Here is a 15078-nt window from a genome sequence, read left to right as displayed (position 1 = left end):
CAGGGTGGTCCATTGATAGTGACCGGGCCAAATATCTCACGACATAAGCGTCAAACGAAAAAACTACAAAGAACGAAACTCGTCTAGCTTGAAGGGGGAAACAAGATGGCGCTATGGGTGGCCCGCTAGATGGTGCTGCATGGGTCAAACGGATATCAACTGCGTTTTTTTAAAATAGGAACCCACATTTTTTAATATATATTCGTGTAGTACGAGGGCAGTTCAATAAGTAATGCAACACATTTTTTTTCTGAAACAGGGGTTGTTTTATTCAGCATTGAAATACACCAGGTTATTCCCCAATCTTTTAGCTACACAACACAATTTTTCAACGTAATCTCCATTCAATGCTACGGCCTTACGCCACCTTGAAATGAGGGCCCGTATGCCTGCATGGTACCATTCCACTGGTCGATGTCGGAGCCAACGTCGTACTGCATCAACAACTTCTTCATCATCCGTGTAGTGCCTCCCACGGATTGCGTCCCTCATTGGGCCAAACATATGGAAATCCGACGGTGCGAGATCGTGGCTGTAGGGTGCATGAGGAAGGACAGTCCACTGAAGTTTTGTGAGCTCCTCTCGGGTGCGAAGACTCGTGTGAGGTCTTGCGTTGTCATGAAGAAGGAGAAGTTCGTTCAGATTTTTGTGCCTTCGAACACGCTGAAGTCGTTTCCTCAATTTCTGAAGAGTAGCACAATACACTTCAGAGTTGATCGTTTGACCATGGGGAAGGACATCGAACAGAATAACCCCTTCAGCGTCCCAGAAGACTGTAACCATGACTTTACCGGCTGAGGGTATGGCTTTAAACTTTTTCTTGGTAGGGGAGTGGGTGTGGCGCCACTCCATTGATTGCCGTTTTGTTTCAGGTTCGAAGTGATGAACCCATGTTTCATCGCCTGTAACAATCTTTGACAAGAAATTGTCACCCTCAGCCACATGATGAGCAAGCAATTCCGCACAGATGGTTCTCCTTTGCTCTTTATGGTGTTCGGTTAGACAACGAGGGACCCAGCGGGAACAAACCTTTGAATATCCCAACTGGTGAACAATTGTGACAGCACTACCAACAGAGATGTCAAGTTGAGCACAGAGTTGTTTGATGGTGATCCGTCGATCATCTCGAACGAGTGTGTTCGCACGCTCCGCCATTGCAGGAGTCACAGCTGTGCACGGCCGGCCCGCGCGCGGGAGATCAGACAGTCTTGGTTGACCTTGCGGCGGTGATGACACACGCTTTGCCCAACGACTCACCGTGCTTTTGTCCACTGCCAGATCACCGTAGACATTCTGCAAGCGCCTGTGAATATCTGAGATGCCCTGGTTTTCCGCCAAAAGAAACTCGATCACTGCCCGTTGATTGCAACGCACATCCGTTACAGACGCCATTTTAACAGCTCCGTACAGCGCTGCCACCTGTCGGAAGTCAATGAAACTATACGAGACGAAGCGGGAATGTTTGAAAATATTCCACAAGAAATTTCCGGTTTTTTCAACCAAAATTGGCCGAGAAAAAAGATGTGTTGCATTACTTATTGAGCTGCCCTCGTACCTAAAGAAACATGAATATTTCACTTGGAACACTTTTCTCGCTTTTTGATACATGGCGCTGTAATAGTCACAAACGTATAGGTACTTGGTATCACGTAACATTCCGCCAGCGCGGACGATATTTGCTTCCTGATACACTACCCGCGCTAAAATGGACCGTTTACCAATTGCGGAAAAGGTCGATATCGTGTTGATGTATGGCTATTGTGATCAAAATGCCCAACGGACGTGTGGTATGTATGCTGCTCGGTATCCTGGACGACATCATCCAAGTGTCCGGACCGTTCGCCGGATAGTTACGTTATTTAAGGAAACAGGAAGTGTTCACCCACATGTGAAACGTCAACCACGACCTGCAACAAATGATGATGCCCTAGTAGGTGTTTTAGCTGCTGTCGCGGCTAATCCGCACATCAGTAGCAGACAAATTGCGCGAGAATCGGGAATCTGAAAAACGTCGGTGTTGAGAATGCTACATCAACATCGATTGCACCCGTACCATATTTCTATGCGCCAGGAACTGCATGGCGACGACTTTGAACGTCGCGTACAGTTCTGCCACTGGGCACAAGAGAAATTACGTGACGATGACAGATCTTTTGCACGCGTTTTATTTAGCGACGAAGCGTCATTCACCAACAGCGGTAACGTAAACCGGCATAATATGCATTATTGGGCAACGGAAAATCAACGATGGCTGCGACATGTGGAACATCAGCGACCTTGGCGGGTTAATGTGTGGTGCGGCATTATGGGAGGAAGGATAATTGGCCCCCATTTTATCGATGACAATCTAAATGGTGCAATGTATGCTGATTTCCTACGTAATGTTCTACCGATATTACTACAAGATGTTTCACTGCATGACAGAATGGCGATCTACTTCCAACATGATGGATGTCCGGCACATAGCTCGCGTACGGTTGAAGCGCTATTGAATAGCATATTTCATGACAGGTGGACTGGTCGAAGCACCATACCATGGCCCGCACGTTCACCGGATCTGACGTCCCCGGATTTCTTTCTGTGGGGAAAGTTGATCCACCGACAACGCCTGACAACATGCGTCAGCGCATTGTCAATGCATGCGCGAACATTACGGAAGGCGAACTACCCGCTGTTGAGAGGAATGTCGTTACACGTATTGCCAAATGCATTGAGGTTGACGGACATCATTTTGAGCATTTATTGCGTTAATGTGGTATTTACAGGTAATCACGCTGTAACAGCATGCGTTCTCAGAAATGATAAGTTCACAAAGGTACTTGTCTCATATTGGAACAACCGAAATAAAATGTTCAAACGTACCTACTTGCTTTATTTTACTTTAAAAAACCTACGTGTTACCAACTGTTCGTCTAAAATTATGAGCCATATGTTTGTGACTATTCCAGCGCCATCTATCACAAAGCGAAAAGGTCCAACTAAAACATTCATATTTCTTTACGCACTACACGAATATGTACTAAAAATGGGGGGTTCTTATTTAAAAAAACGCAGTTGATATCCGTTTGACGTATGGCAGCGCCATCTAGCGGGCCAACCATAGCGCCATCTGGTTTCCCCCTTCAAGCTAGACAAGTTTCGTTCTTTGTAGTTTTTCCGTTTGACGCTTATTTCCGTGAGATATTTGGCCTGGTCACGATCAATGGACCACCCTGTATACTGTATGTAGATGCACAACCGTTACCACACTAATACATAGTATTACATTGCAGGAGAATGGATTATAGTCTCCTTCAAACAAGTAATTTGTCCTGTTTCCCAAGATTATGGCATTTGATTTACTTGGGAGTCTCTTGATATGCTTGAAAATTGTCATTAAGACAGAAACTTAGTCGCAAAAGAGATATTAGCTTTAACGTTTAACAACTACAAAATGCAGTTTTAGTTTAGAGCTACACAACGCAGTAAGCTACTGCCAGTAACAGTACGACAAAATGGGCATGATATTTTTGACTATCCGCACAGTATTGTTTCCGTTATTTGTACGTGACGAGCCAAAACTGTGTGCCTCATTGGGACAGGACCAAGTCTGTCACGAGCATTGTGCTACCAATTACCAGCAAAACAAAATCGGGGATGCTGAAGTTCACTATAGAACCGGTCTGCTTTGGCAGACATTGAAGGTGGGAATAGTCAATGGAGAAGTGGAGGGGAAACAGCTGTTATCCTAAAACAGTGATCTTTACAGACCGCCACACAGACGTGTCAGTTCAGTATCAGTGCGAAGAAAGGCTGAACATGTAACGCATAGCAGCAAGTGCACTCAGAATGAAAATCTCAAAACTATGTCGTCATTCCCCGCGAAACAAGTGACAGTTGTCGCTCCTCCCCCCCCCCTCCCCTCCCCCCTCACGCGCACCCGCCCATCTCCTTGCTCAGGTCTTTGATGTGCTCTTGCCGTCAGTTCTAAATGGAGACTATAGTGTCAGACTTATCTATAGCGTAAACCAGAAATCTACGCTAGGCTGGAAGACGACGTCTGGGTTGTAAGCTGCCGAAACTAATGCATGTATGCGGACTTTTTAAAAATTTCTTTTCCGTGCCCATTAAACACTATGTCTATATTTATGTTCCTAATGATAACCACAACTTTCCCTCTGCGATCTAATATTCTCAAATTTTTATTGTTTATGTCTCTAATAACTTGAGCATCCCGAAACCAAAAACGGCCATATTCCTGCAGGAATCACAATACTATGATGGTTACAACACGTGTGATTGTATGACGTCATAGTAAACATACTGGTTAATACAGTAGATAACTGTTCAGAACTGACGGCTTGTATCGCATTTTTCAATACCGCAGACAAAATCCACCAAAAGATTATTAATGTGCATTTCATTAGTCACACGAAACCCCTTTAAGAAATAACATTCAGCAGATAGCAGTCTCATTTATCAAATTAAGCTGTTTTTTTTTTTGTGCCAATAACATTTGGAGTCCCATACTAGCGGCATGTGTTGCGTCGACAGAAACAAGTCTATTTTTAATTTCTCGTCCAGCAAACAAACGCAAATCTGTTCTCAATAACCTAAAATCCCCACCGTTCTACTTCACTGTCATACACTCTAGAAGTCCAGTGCATATTGTTAATTTGTTGGGTATCTTTGTCGGACGTTTTGAAGAATACGATACAGTCGTCAGCTTGGATCAATTCGCTGTCAATACCGTTACGTGGTCACGAATTTGCGCACACACAGTTTCAGTAATTATCACAAAGGAGAAAAAGATGGCAAATTGGAAACAAATTTTCTTGGCTGTTAACTATACTACGCTAATTTGACAACCAGAAGTCCATCTAATTTCATGGCTGGAATGCAGTATTTACACCACGGACGTAACTCATATACCAAACAGAAAACAAAAAACAAAGGCACTTTAATTTTGATGCTAGTAATTTCCTACTCCGGGTGGGACGCTTCGCAGTATAGTAAATAAAGACACTGTCAACAATGAAGTAAGAAAAATCATGGTTAGGGACACCTGTTTCAGGTAATTTCATTTGGCATCGGAAGGAACAGAAGACAATCTCGACAAGTCCAAAACCAGTGACAAGGTTAAAACAAATAAACAATTATCACAATTATAATTGCCTAGGGCACCGCGGGAGAAGAAACCCTATACTGAAGAAATCAACGTTTCGACAAGGATTACTTCTGACTCTTTTCTTTTCTTTTTATGTTATGATAAGATTCGATACGCAGAAAACTTTTATATCAAAAGCCATCACAAAGTTTGACACTACAAGACCAGCATAACAGAAAACAGCTCATCTTATTGTTAGAACGTGGCACCTGACGAGTTTAGCCACATGTGAGTGGGCGTCAACAAATTTAATAAACAGCTCGTTGTTTATTGTCAGCTGCCAGATGAATTCTACACAAATCCATGTAACTGGATAGTAAAGAAGTCACCAACTGATGCTTGACCGCAATTGATAAATAATTCGCATTAAGGTTTCAGACAGCATTACTTTCGACATACCCTCCTTCCTTTCTCCTAAATTTGCTAAAAGAGCGAAATTTTATCACGCGAACAACATAAACAGTACCCTTACATGCGCCACCTGTTGAACATTTCATACAATCTGTTTGCTCAATTACCGAAGGATGTACAGAGTACCACACTTTGCGTCACTTTTTGATGTCACAGCACTGAGAAATTGCTTGAGTGCAAAACGCTGCATCACAACGCATTTTCTGCGTGGGCGGTAGAGACGAATGCGAGGGGACGGTACGGAGACTAGGCTGCCGACCTTACCTGTTGGTGGTGGTCGAGGAGCGGCGTAACCGTGGCCCCGTGCTCCGGAATCCTGGCGGCGTTTCGCGTCGACAGAGAGGAGATTGCGCGCCGCGTGTGGCGGCTGGCTAGTCACAGCTGAGCGCGGGCCGACCTTTTCGCGTCGTGTGCATGACAGCGACTGAGCGAGCTCCACAGCACTTCGTACCGGCCCGCCAAGCCGGCGACGCTAGCGCCGCGCACGGCCTCGCGCGCAACTTCTCAGCGCTGCGAGACGTGGCCAATAATGCTTAATAATCGCAAAACAAAGGAAGGTGCTATATGTCTCCGCAAAGCGAAGTGACGACCTCTTCTAGCGTGGCAGCAACGTCCTATTTACGTCGGCAAAACAGTGAAGGGAGGTAAACAAATGCTGTATACTCCAGAAGAGTCGATTTGACAGGAGATCTTGCGTGACAGGCAGACTGCACTGTAGTTCCTTCTCTAGATTGTCGCACAGATGACAAAATGGAAGATATCGAAATAGATGACAATGGGATAGAAAAATAATTAAAATCGCTCAAAAGAGGGAATGCCGCTGGACCTGATGGATACTAGTTCGATTCTACACAGAGTACCCGAAGGAACTTGCCCCCCTTCTTGCGCCGGCCGGTGTGGCCGTGCGGTTCTAAGCGCGTCAGTTTGGAACCGCGTGACCGCTACGGTCGCAGGTTCGAATCCTGCCTCTGGCATGGATGTGTGTGATGTCCTTAGGTTAGTTAGGTTTAAGTAGTTCTAAGTTCTAGGGGACTGATGACCTCAGCAGTTAAGTCCCATAGTGCTCAGAGCCATTTGAACCCCCTTCTTGCAGCGGTGTACCGTAGGTCTCTAGAAGAGCGTAGCGTTCCAAAGGATTTGAAAAGGGTACAGGTCATCCCCGTTTTCAGCCGGCCGGAGTGGCCGAGCGGTTCTAGGCGCTACAGTCTGGAACCCCGCTACCGCTACGGTCGCAGGTTCGAATCCTGCCTCGGGCACGGATGTGTGTGATGTCCTTAGGTTAGTTAGGTTTAACTAGTTCTAAGTTCTAGGGGACTGATGACCTCAGAACTTAAGTCCCATAGTGCTCAGAGCCATTTGAACCATCCCCGTTTTCAAGAAGGGACTTCGAAAAGATGTGCAAAACTATAGACCTAAATCTCTAACGTCGATCAATTGTAGAATTTTGGAACACGTATTATGTTCGAGTATAATGACTCTTCAGGAGACTAGAAATCTACGATAGCGTGAAACCCAGCTCGCGTTGTTCGTCCATTAGACTCAGAGGGCCATAGACACGGGTTCCCAGGTAGATGCCGTGTTTCTTGACTTCCGCAAGGCGTTTGATACAGTTCCCCACAGTCGTTTAATGAACAAAGTAAGAGCATATGGACTATCAGACCAATTGCGTGATTGGATTGAAGAGTTCCTAGATAACAGAATGCAGCGTGTTATTATCAATGGAGAGAAGTCTTCCGAGGTAAGAGTGATTTCAGGTGTGCCGCAGGGGAGTGTCATAGGATCGTTGCTATTCACAGTGTATATAAATGACCTCGTGGATATCATCCGAAGTTCACTGAGGATGATGCTGTAGTATATCGAGAGATTGTAATAATGGAAAATTGTACTGAAATGCAGGAGGATCTGCAACGAATTGAGAAGAAAGATCCTTTATCATTTAGCTACAATATAGCAGGTCAGCAACTGGAAGCAGTTAATTCCATAAATTATCTGGGAGTAGGCAAGAGGAGTGATTTAAAATGGAATGACCATATAAAATTAATCGTCGGTAAAGCAGATGCCAGACTGAGATTCATTGGAAGAATCCTAAGGAAATGGAATCCGAAAACAGAGGAAGTAGGTTACACTACACTTGTTCGCCCACTGCTTGAATACTGCTCACCAGTGTGGGATCCGTACCAGAGAGGGTTGACAGAAGAGATAGAGAAGATCCAAAGGAGAGCAGCGCGCTTCGTTACAGGATCAATCAGTAATCGCGAAAGCGTTACGGAGATGATAGATAAACTCCAGTGGAAGACTCTGCAGGAGAGACGCTCAGTAGCTCGGTACGGGCTTTTGTTAAAGTTTCGAGAACATACCTTCACCGAGGAGTCAAGCAGTATATTGCTCCCTCCTATGTATATCTCACGAAGAGACCATGAGGATAAAATCAGAGAGATTAGAGCCCACACAGAGGCATACCGACAGTCCTTTCCACGAACAGTACGAAACTGGAATAGAGGGGAGAACCGATAGAGGTACTCAAGATACCCTCCGCCACACACCGCCAGGTGGCTTGCGGAGGATGGATATAGAAGTACATGTAGAACTGCTAAAGCTAGGTGCCGTCTCCCCCCCCCCCTCCCGTGAAACTACTTTTCCGCAATTTTTCCTACGTCTCTTTCGCAATTTTTGTAATCATAAGTAGGTTTAAGAAAAATTAATTGTTACTGAAAATACTATTTTTTAAATTAATTACATTGGTAGAAAATATTGCACACAAAAAACTGAAATGAAATTGTTACTTTATTGACTTAGAGACTCCGTCCGAGGTTGTTCGGTCGTCTGGCGCAAATGTTTCTATTACACGCCGGGGCGCCTGAAGAAAATGCGATGAATGATGAGGACAACACGCACAGACCCCGACCCAGAGTGGAGAAAATCCCCGACTTGGCCGGGAATCGAACCGGGGGGCCCGCAGTCTAAAGGGTGCAACGATGGCAGGATGAGTACAAGCTGTTGCATACAGTATAAATTAAAACTATCATTCTAATAAATTAATCACAAATACGGTGGAGTTTCGAGTAATCGAACCTATTCCTGTCGTAAGTCATTCGGATAATCGAAAATCCAGATAACTGAACGTATCAAGAAAAGCGTTATTTCTATTATTAACCTACGTCACCCAAGTATGGTTATCTTTTGGGTACGTTGTCATATGATTATATTACGATATACTGATAATTTTAACTTTATGGGCCGTCTGACTGCAACTGAATGAAACACAATTTTCGTCCCATACGCGTTTCGCTTTTATTTTTTGCAAGGTATCTTCAGTGGCAGACTTCGTGGACGATTTTCTACATATTACGCTCCTGCTGCATTTTTGGTGCTGTTCCTCTTATTATAAATGCCAGTTTGCGGTTTTTTCCCCATATTTCACAGTACTAGGATCTGAACACTTGTTTTGATGTAATGTTCTGGTTTGTGTTGTTCCTCTTCTTGCGGATTTTTCCCATATTTCACAGCCCTAGGTACTAACATTTGTTTTGATGCAATGTTCTGGTGCTCAGTTTCTAGTGCTGTGACATACGGGGAAAAAACCGCAAACTGGCATTTATAAGAACAGGAACAACACCAAAAATGCAGCAGGAACGTAATATGTAGAAAATCGTCCACGAAACCTTCCATTGAAGATGCCTTGCAGAAAATAAAGGCGAAACGCGTATGGCACTAAAATTGTGTTTTATTCAGTTGCAGTCAGACGGTCCAGAAATAAAAATTATCAGTATACCGTAATATTACACGCAACTGAGGAAGACAGGACTACAAAAGTTGAAGATATGATTATATTTCTAAGGCTAATACACGATGTCAAGTGTTTATTCAAAAGAATAAAAATAAATTAAACGTATAAAAAATCTACGAAAATCAGTGGGACTACAAAAGTTGAAGATATGATTATATTTCCAAGGTTAATACAAAATTTCAAGTGTTTATTCAAAACAATAAAAATAAATTAAACTTATTAAAAATTACAAAAATCAGTGTTTATAAAGAGATTAGAGACATCTTTTCGTACATACGTACACATTTTCTTAAAATTACTGAAATACTAAATACTTGTAGATGTTCGCTCCTGGTAGACAGTCTACAGTGGTGTCCAAAATTAAAGCAAACAAACCACTGTTTCCCCGTCCCGTGTCTAATTCACGATATAATCACACAAACTGTCAACAGATGTCGTTACGATCGTGTCCTGCTCGGAAGATGACGTTCCGACCAACGGACGACCACACTAGCTGTTGTGACTTGGCAAGACAGCCAAGCCACTATGAGAGGAAGCCGAAAGGCACGCGTTTAAGCTCACGCAGGCTGGCGTGAGGTCTGGAACAGTTAGAGGAATAGAGACTAGCAAAAAAGGTACGTAGCTTCTGGAATACTTAATTTTAATCCATAATTGGTGAACATCGGTCTGTCGGTACATGCATCACAAGATAAATAGCAAATGATAATGGCGCCTTGCTAGGTCGTAGCAAATGACGTAGCTGAAGGCTATGCTAACTATCGTCTCGGCAAATGAGAGCGTAATTTGTCAGTGAACCATCGCTAGCAGAGTCGGCTGTACAACTGCGGCGAGTGCTAGGAAGTCTCTCTAGACCTGCCGTGTGGCGGCGCTCGGTCTGCAATCACTGACAGTGGCGACACGCGGGTCCGACGTATACTAACGGACCGCGGCCGATTTAAGGGGCTCCGGAAAGGCTCAAAATCATGAAAAGTTCAATTTTTACTTTTTTACGTTTTCTGAATCTGCAGACTATTACCTTTTAGTAGATATATAATTTATTCAATTCCGAAGACTACAACTATTTTTAAATTTTTTTGAAATGTGTTCTACATGGGCGTGACCCACTGTGGCGCTGTTAAACTGCTGTCAAATGGTATTATTAACGTCCGTGTTCATCAGGTACATTTTAGTGATGTGAGATAAAGTATGTGTTGTGGCTAACCTGTGATGGTTCAATATATATCGCTGGTGTGATTGTCGATTGTTTCATGTTTATTTACTCCGTCGTTATCTCGAAAATATTCGTAATTAATTCTGTTTCTTGAGTCTCTGTTTTGTTGAAGTATGATAATGAGTAAAAGTAAAGTTATTAGAAATCCTCTGAAGGCTTTTAAGAAAAGGAGAAATGTTGGAAAGCCAAAGGTCTGTGTTATTACTGTAAACAATAAAGACGATAACCAAGTGTGTGAACCTAACCTCTCAAGTACACCTGCCCATAGCAGTCAGAGTGGGAAAGAAAATACTTCACAGAAGAAGCTTGGTTCAATGAGTGAAAACTATGAATGTTTTATGGGCAAATCGGATGTACATGAAATATTTGATATGTCGGTTCTCAAAGGACTTTTTTCAAACTGTGTAAGATGTATTCATTGTAGTGAAGTTGGTCTGGAACTCTCCATAATAAAGCACGTAGGACTTGCTAGTGAAATACAACTGAAATGTGATAAGTGTTCATACATGACCACCTTTTGGAGCAGTGTTGCAGTAACTGCAACTGAAGAAAATGGTAGCAAAATCTACGAACACAACAACGAGCGATGCTTGCTTTAGACAAGGAACGCCTTCGGGCTGCAGACATGGCTGTAAAGAGCCGAGAAATACAAGCAAGAGTAAACAGGAGGAGGAACAAGAGGAAGCTGGAGGAGGAGTTTGCAGAGGATGAAGATAATCCATCCTATGGACCTGGAATGCACTAAAAAGTTAATCCAATCTTTGTCGCTCGATTCCCAAAACTTTTATTTTCTCATACTAATTACATGTTTTCTAGGGATCTTCCAAACATATTTGTTTCAAACTTTCAGTAAATGTTACACAGTACCTTCTGCATAATTTAACACAGCCATTTTCCAAAAAGCTGTATATTTTTGAATATATAAATAAAAAATTGCAAAAAAATGTTGTGAATTTTCATTACAATTGAAAAAAAATCATCTTTAATAACTGAACTAAAATTTTGTAAAATCCCTGTGTTAAGTTGTAGCCCATATTCCAACAAATAATCTGTAAAAAGTTCAACTTCCTACCTCGAATACTTTGTGAGGAAAGATGTAATTTATAAGCGTTATTTTAACATTGCAAGTATAGGGCGTTCCGGAGCCCCTTAAAGGCTACCACCTAGCAAGTGTGGTGTCTGGCGGTGACACCACACTAGCAATGACGTCGGGGCACCTATCAAGCGGGTAGGGTTTGCAGCGTAGTCCCACATCCACAATCGCTGTGTACACAGTCTCTGACGGTGCAGTATGGCACAGAAAAGACATCTACAGGCTCTCTACTGTGGGGAGCCATAGGAAGAATACAAGCAGGAGAGTCACATGCAAACTGATGTGGCGCGGTGGCCTAATGTGAATCGTTCTGTTGTTTCTCGGATGACACGGCACTTTATAGAGACAGACACTGTACCCCAGAGACAAGGTCAGGGCCGACCATGTGTAATTTTGAAATTTATGAATTACTGTGCTTAAACTGACACACAATATTTTTTTTTAGTGCAACGCAATCTGACTTTCAATAATCTCTACAAAAGAATGGCCCTGACTAACAATAACCTTTCATGGATCACTTACCCCACAAAAATCTTCGTTACTGAAACTACTGCAATACAGCGTGCGCCACTACTGCCAGCTAAATAAAAGATTCAAACTACTGAAGTCACTAACTACTGATAGGCATAGTTAGCAAGTGAAAGATTTCAATAGAGAACAAACAATGTATTTACCTTGTAAGTTTGTTACTTTGATTTGCTATGACAGGGGTACAGATATTCAATAATAGCAGGTTAAAAGCTGTGAACTGTCTGGGGAAGTTAACCGTGCATTACTGCGCAATTGTTTCACCAGGTAACTAGTCTAGGTTTACCAAATTCCCAATCAGACTAACATTGATTATAATCTTTTAATAGTCATACAACAACCGGTAATATATATATATATATATATATATATATATATATATATATATATATATATATAAAAGGAGAATTTAAATAAAAAGGAAGAAATCAGTTTATATTTGGAAATTTATTTTAAGATTGATCATTGAAATTTCAGCATATTAAACGTGAGTTATAACTGAGCTGGTGCCTTATTTAGGACTGTGAAAAAGTGAGTTTGTAATCTTACGGAACACATCAAATATGGAGGCAAGATCGGGAGACTGCATACAACACTGCATTCATAAAACAACACACAAAGAACGTTGAAACGTATGCAAGAGAAAGTTAACCACTACCAATAGATTCAAATTTTCACCCAAAGAAGATACGTTCGTAGCACAATCCTGTCCGTCATGTAATTACCACACACTGGTATACTAAATTCATATTAACTCTTTGTGAAATCTTCGCGAAAAGAATAGCTGAGGGCTACTTTGATGATTACACCACTTGCTTCACGTGGTCAACTTGGTTTACACAAAGAGTGTAACTCCACAATAATTTTGATAATTAAAATAAATTAGATCGAAAAGCAATTTACAAAAGAAAAACCTCGAACTGGTTACTAACGTCTTACTGTTAACCTGACGGGTCAAACAGTTATATAAGCACGTGGTACTGGTCTCGCAAAGTACACCCCACGTGGGTTGAACATAAAGAAAAGTTGCTATATTGAAAAATATTGTCAAGACGAGACGTTATAATCACACAAGCATTCGCATTTAAGATTGATCTTAGAGTTACTGATCAACACGTGGTTCCACTTTACTCACAAAGTAGTGACAAAGCAACTACCGGAAAATAATCTGAACTTCACACGAGAATTACACTGCGCTGCAATTTAAGATAACATTAGATATTTTAGAGCTAAACCTCAAAGAAAGGTCATTAAATTTTCAGTTAGGCTGAACTTAAGAAATCCATTGTCCTACGGACTTAGCAGACACGCGCTTAGCCGGAGATCTTACCACTTCAGACGCTCGCCACGGACAGACTGCCTGGTCCCTTCCTGAGGGGTGGCTCACAAATACAAACGGAAGTGGCCAGAGGGGCAGCTTCCTATACCAACATGACAAGGAACGGCCAGGATCATACTAAGAATAGAAACCTCTCTGCTTTTAGAAAGCGTAGCTACCTGTTCCGACGTTGGTCCTACTGTTCTCTAGCAGACAGGCTTGTCTGCTACCCTCAAGCATGCAACTAGAAATACATTTGCTCATTCATCCTCTCACACAGAAGGGAAGGGGGATGACAGTATCTTATCATATACAGTATATAAGAGAAAGCAGATGTAGGTTTCGTATGAGACTGTGTGACACGAATTACATATAAACTGTGTTTTAAAGTGTAGTAGTGTGACAGATCGTTCTTGTTTATGTGTAAAAGTAACACGTTCCACTACTCAGTCTCCTCCCAGATAGTCAGAAACGCCACAGTAAATTTAGAAAAGGAATTTATGCCGTAAATGACAACAGATTTAAGAAATTAAACATGAAAGGAATCCAACAGAGACCTTTCAACCTTAATGGTGTTCAAAAGCCATAATATATATCAGTTCATGACATCCAGTCTTACAAATTTACTGTCTCTGATGGACACACGTCCAGATCATCCGCTCTCAAAACTCCACCATCTCTCTCCCCACATCCACCACTGCTGGCGGCTCACCTCCAACTGCACAACGCTACGCGCTCTTCACATCCAACTGTCCAACACTACAATAGCAAACTCCAACAACGCATACCACCCACAGACTTCACACAGCACAGTCAGTGATTTTCATACAGAGCGCTACGTGGCGTTGCCAACATAAAAAGCTAAACAGCCTATTTACAATTTCAAAAGAGGGGACCGTGATTTGGCTATAAGGGCACGACGGTACAACCTTATTTCTGTGCGGCAACTGGCGTGTGAACTCGCAGCATCCACTGGACGTGTTGTATCGAGGCAAACGGTGAGCAGACGGCTTCGGCAGAGTGGCTCTTACCGTGGGAGACCTGCTGTATGTCTGCTGCCTCTGACGCGTCTTCACAGAAGAGAACGTCTAGAGTGGTTCGAATGGCTCTGAGCACTATGGGACTTAACATCTGAGGTCATCAGTCCCCTAGAACTTAGAACTACTTAAACCTAACCAACCTAAGGACATCACACACATCCGTGCCTGAGGCAGGATTCAAACCTGCGACCGTAGCGGTCTCGCGGTTCCAGACTGCAGCGCCTAGAACCGCTCGGTCACAGCGGCTGGCGTCTAGAGTGGAGTCATCAACATGCCACCTGGACAGTCGACCAGTGGGCCAATGTTCTTGTCACAGATGACTCCAGATTTAGAGAGATGGAGAGAGATTATCTGTGGCGTCGCATCTCGGGGGAACTGGAATCACTCAATAGAGGAAAGTCCACTGGACCTGACGGGATACCAATATTCGATTCTACACAGAGTACGCGAAAGAACTTGCCCCCCTTCTAACAGTCGTGTACCGCAAGTCTCTAGAGGAACGGAAGGTTCCAAATGATTCGAAAAGAGCACAGGTAGTCCCAGTC

This window comes from Schistocerca americana, chromosome 3 (genome assembly GCF_021461395.2).
Source record: "Schistocerca americana isolate TAMUIC-IGC-003095 chromosome 3, iqSchAmer2.1, whole genome shotgun sequence".
NCBI lineage: Eukaryota > Metazoa > Arthropoda > Insecta > Orthoptera > Acrididae > Schistocerca > Schistocerca americana.
The sequence above is the reverse complement of the archived record's forward strand: the minus strand, read 5'-3'. Positions refer to the sequence as shown.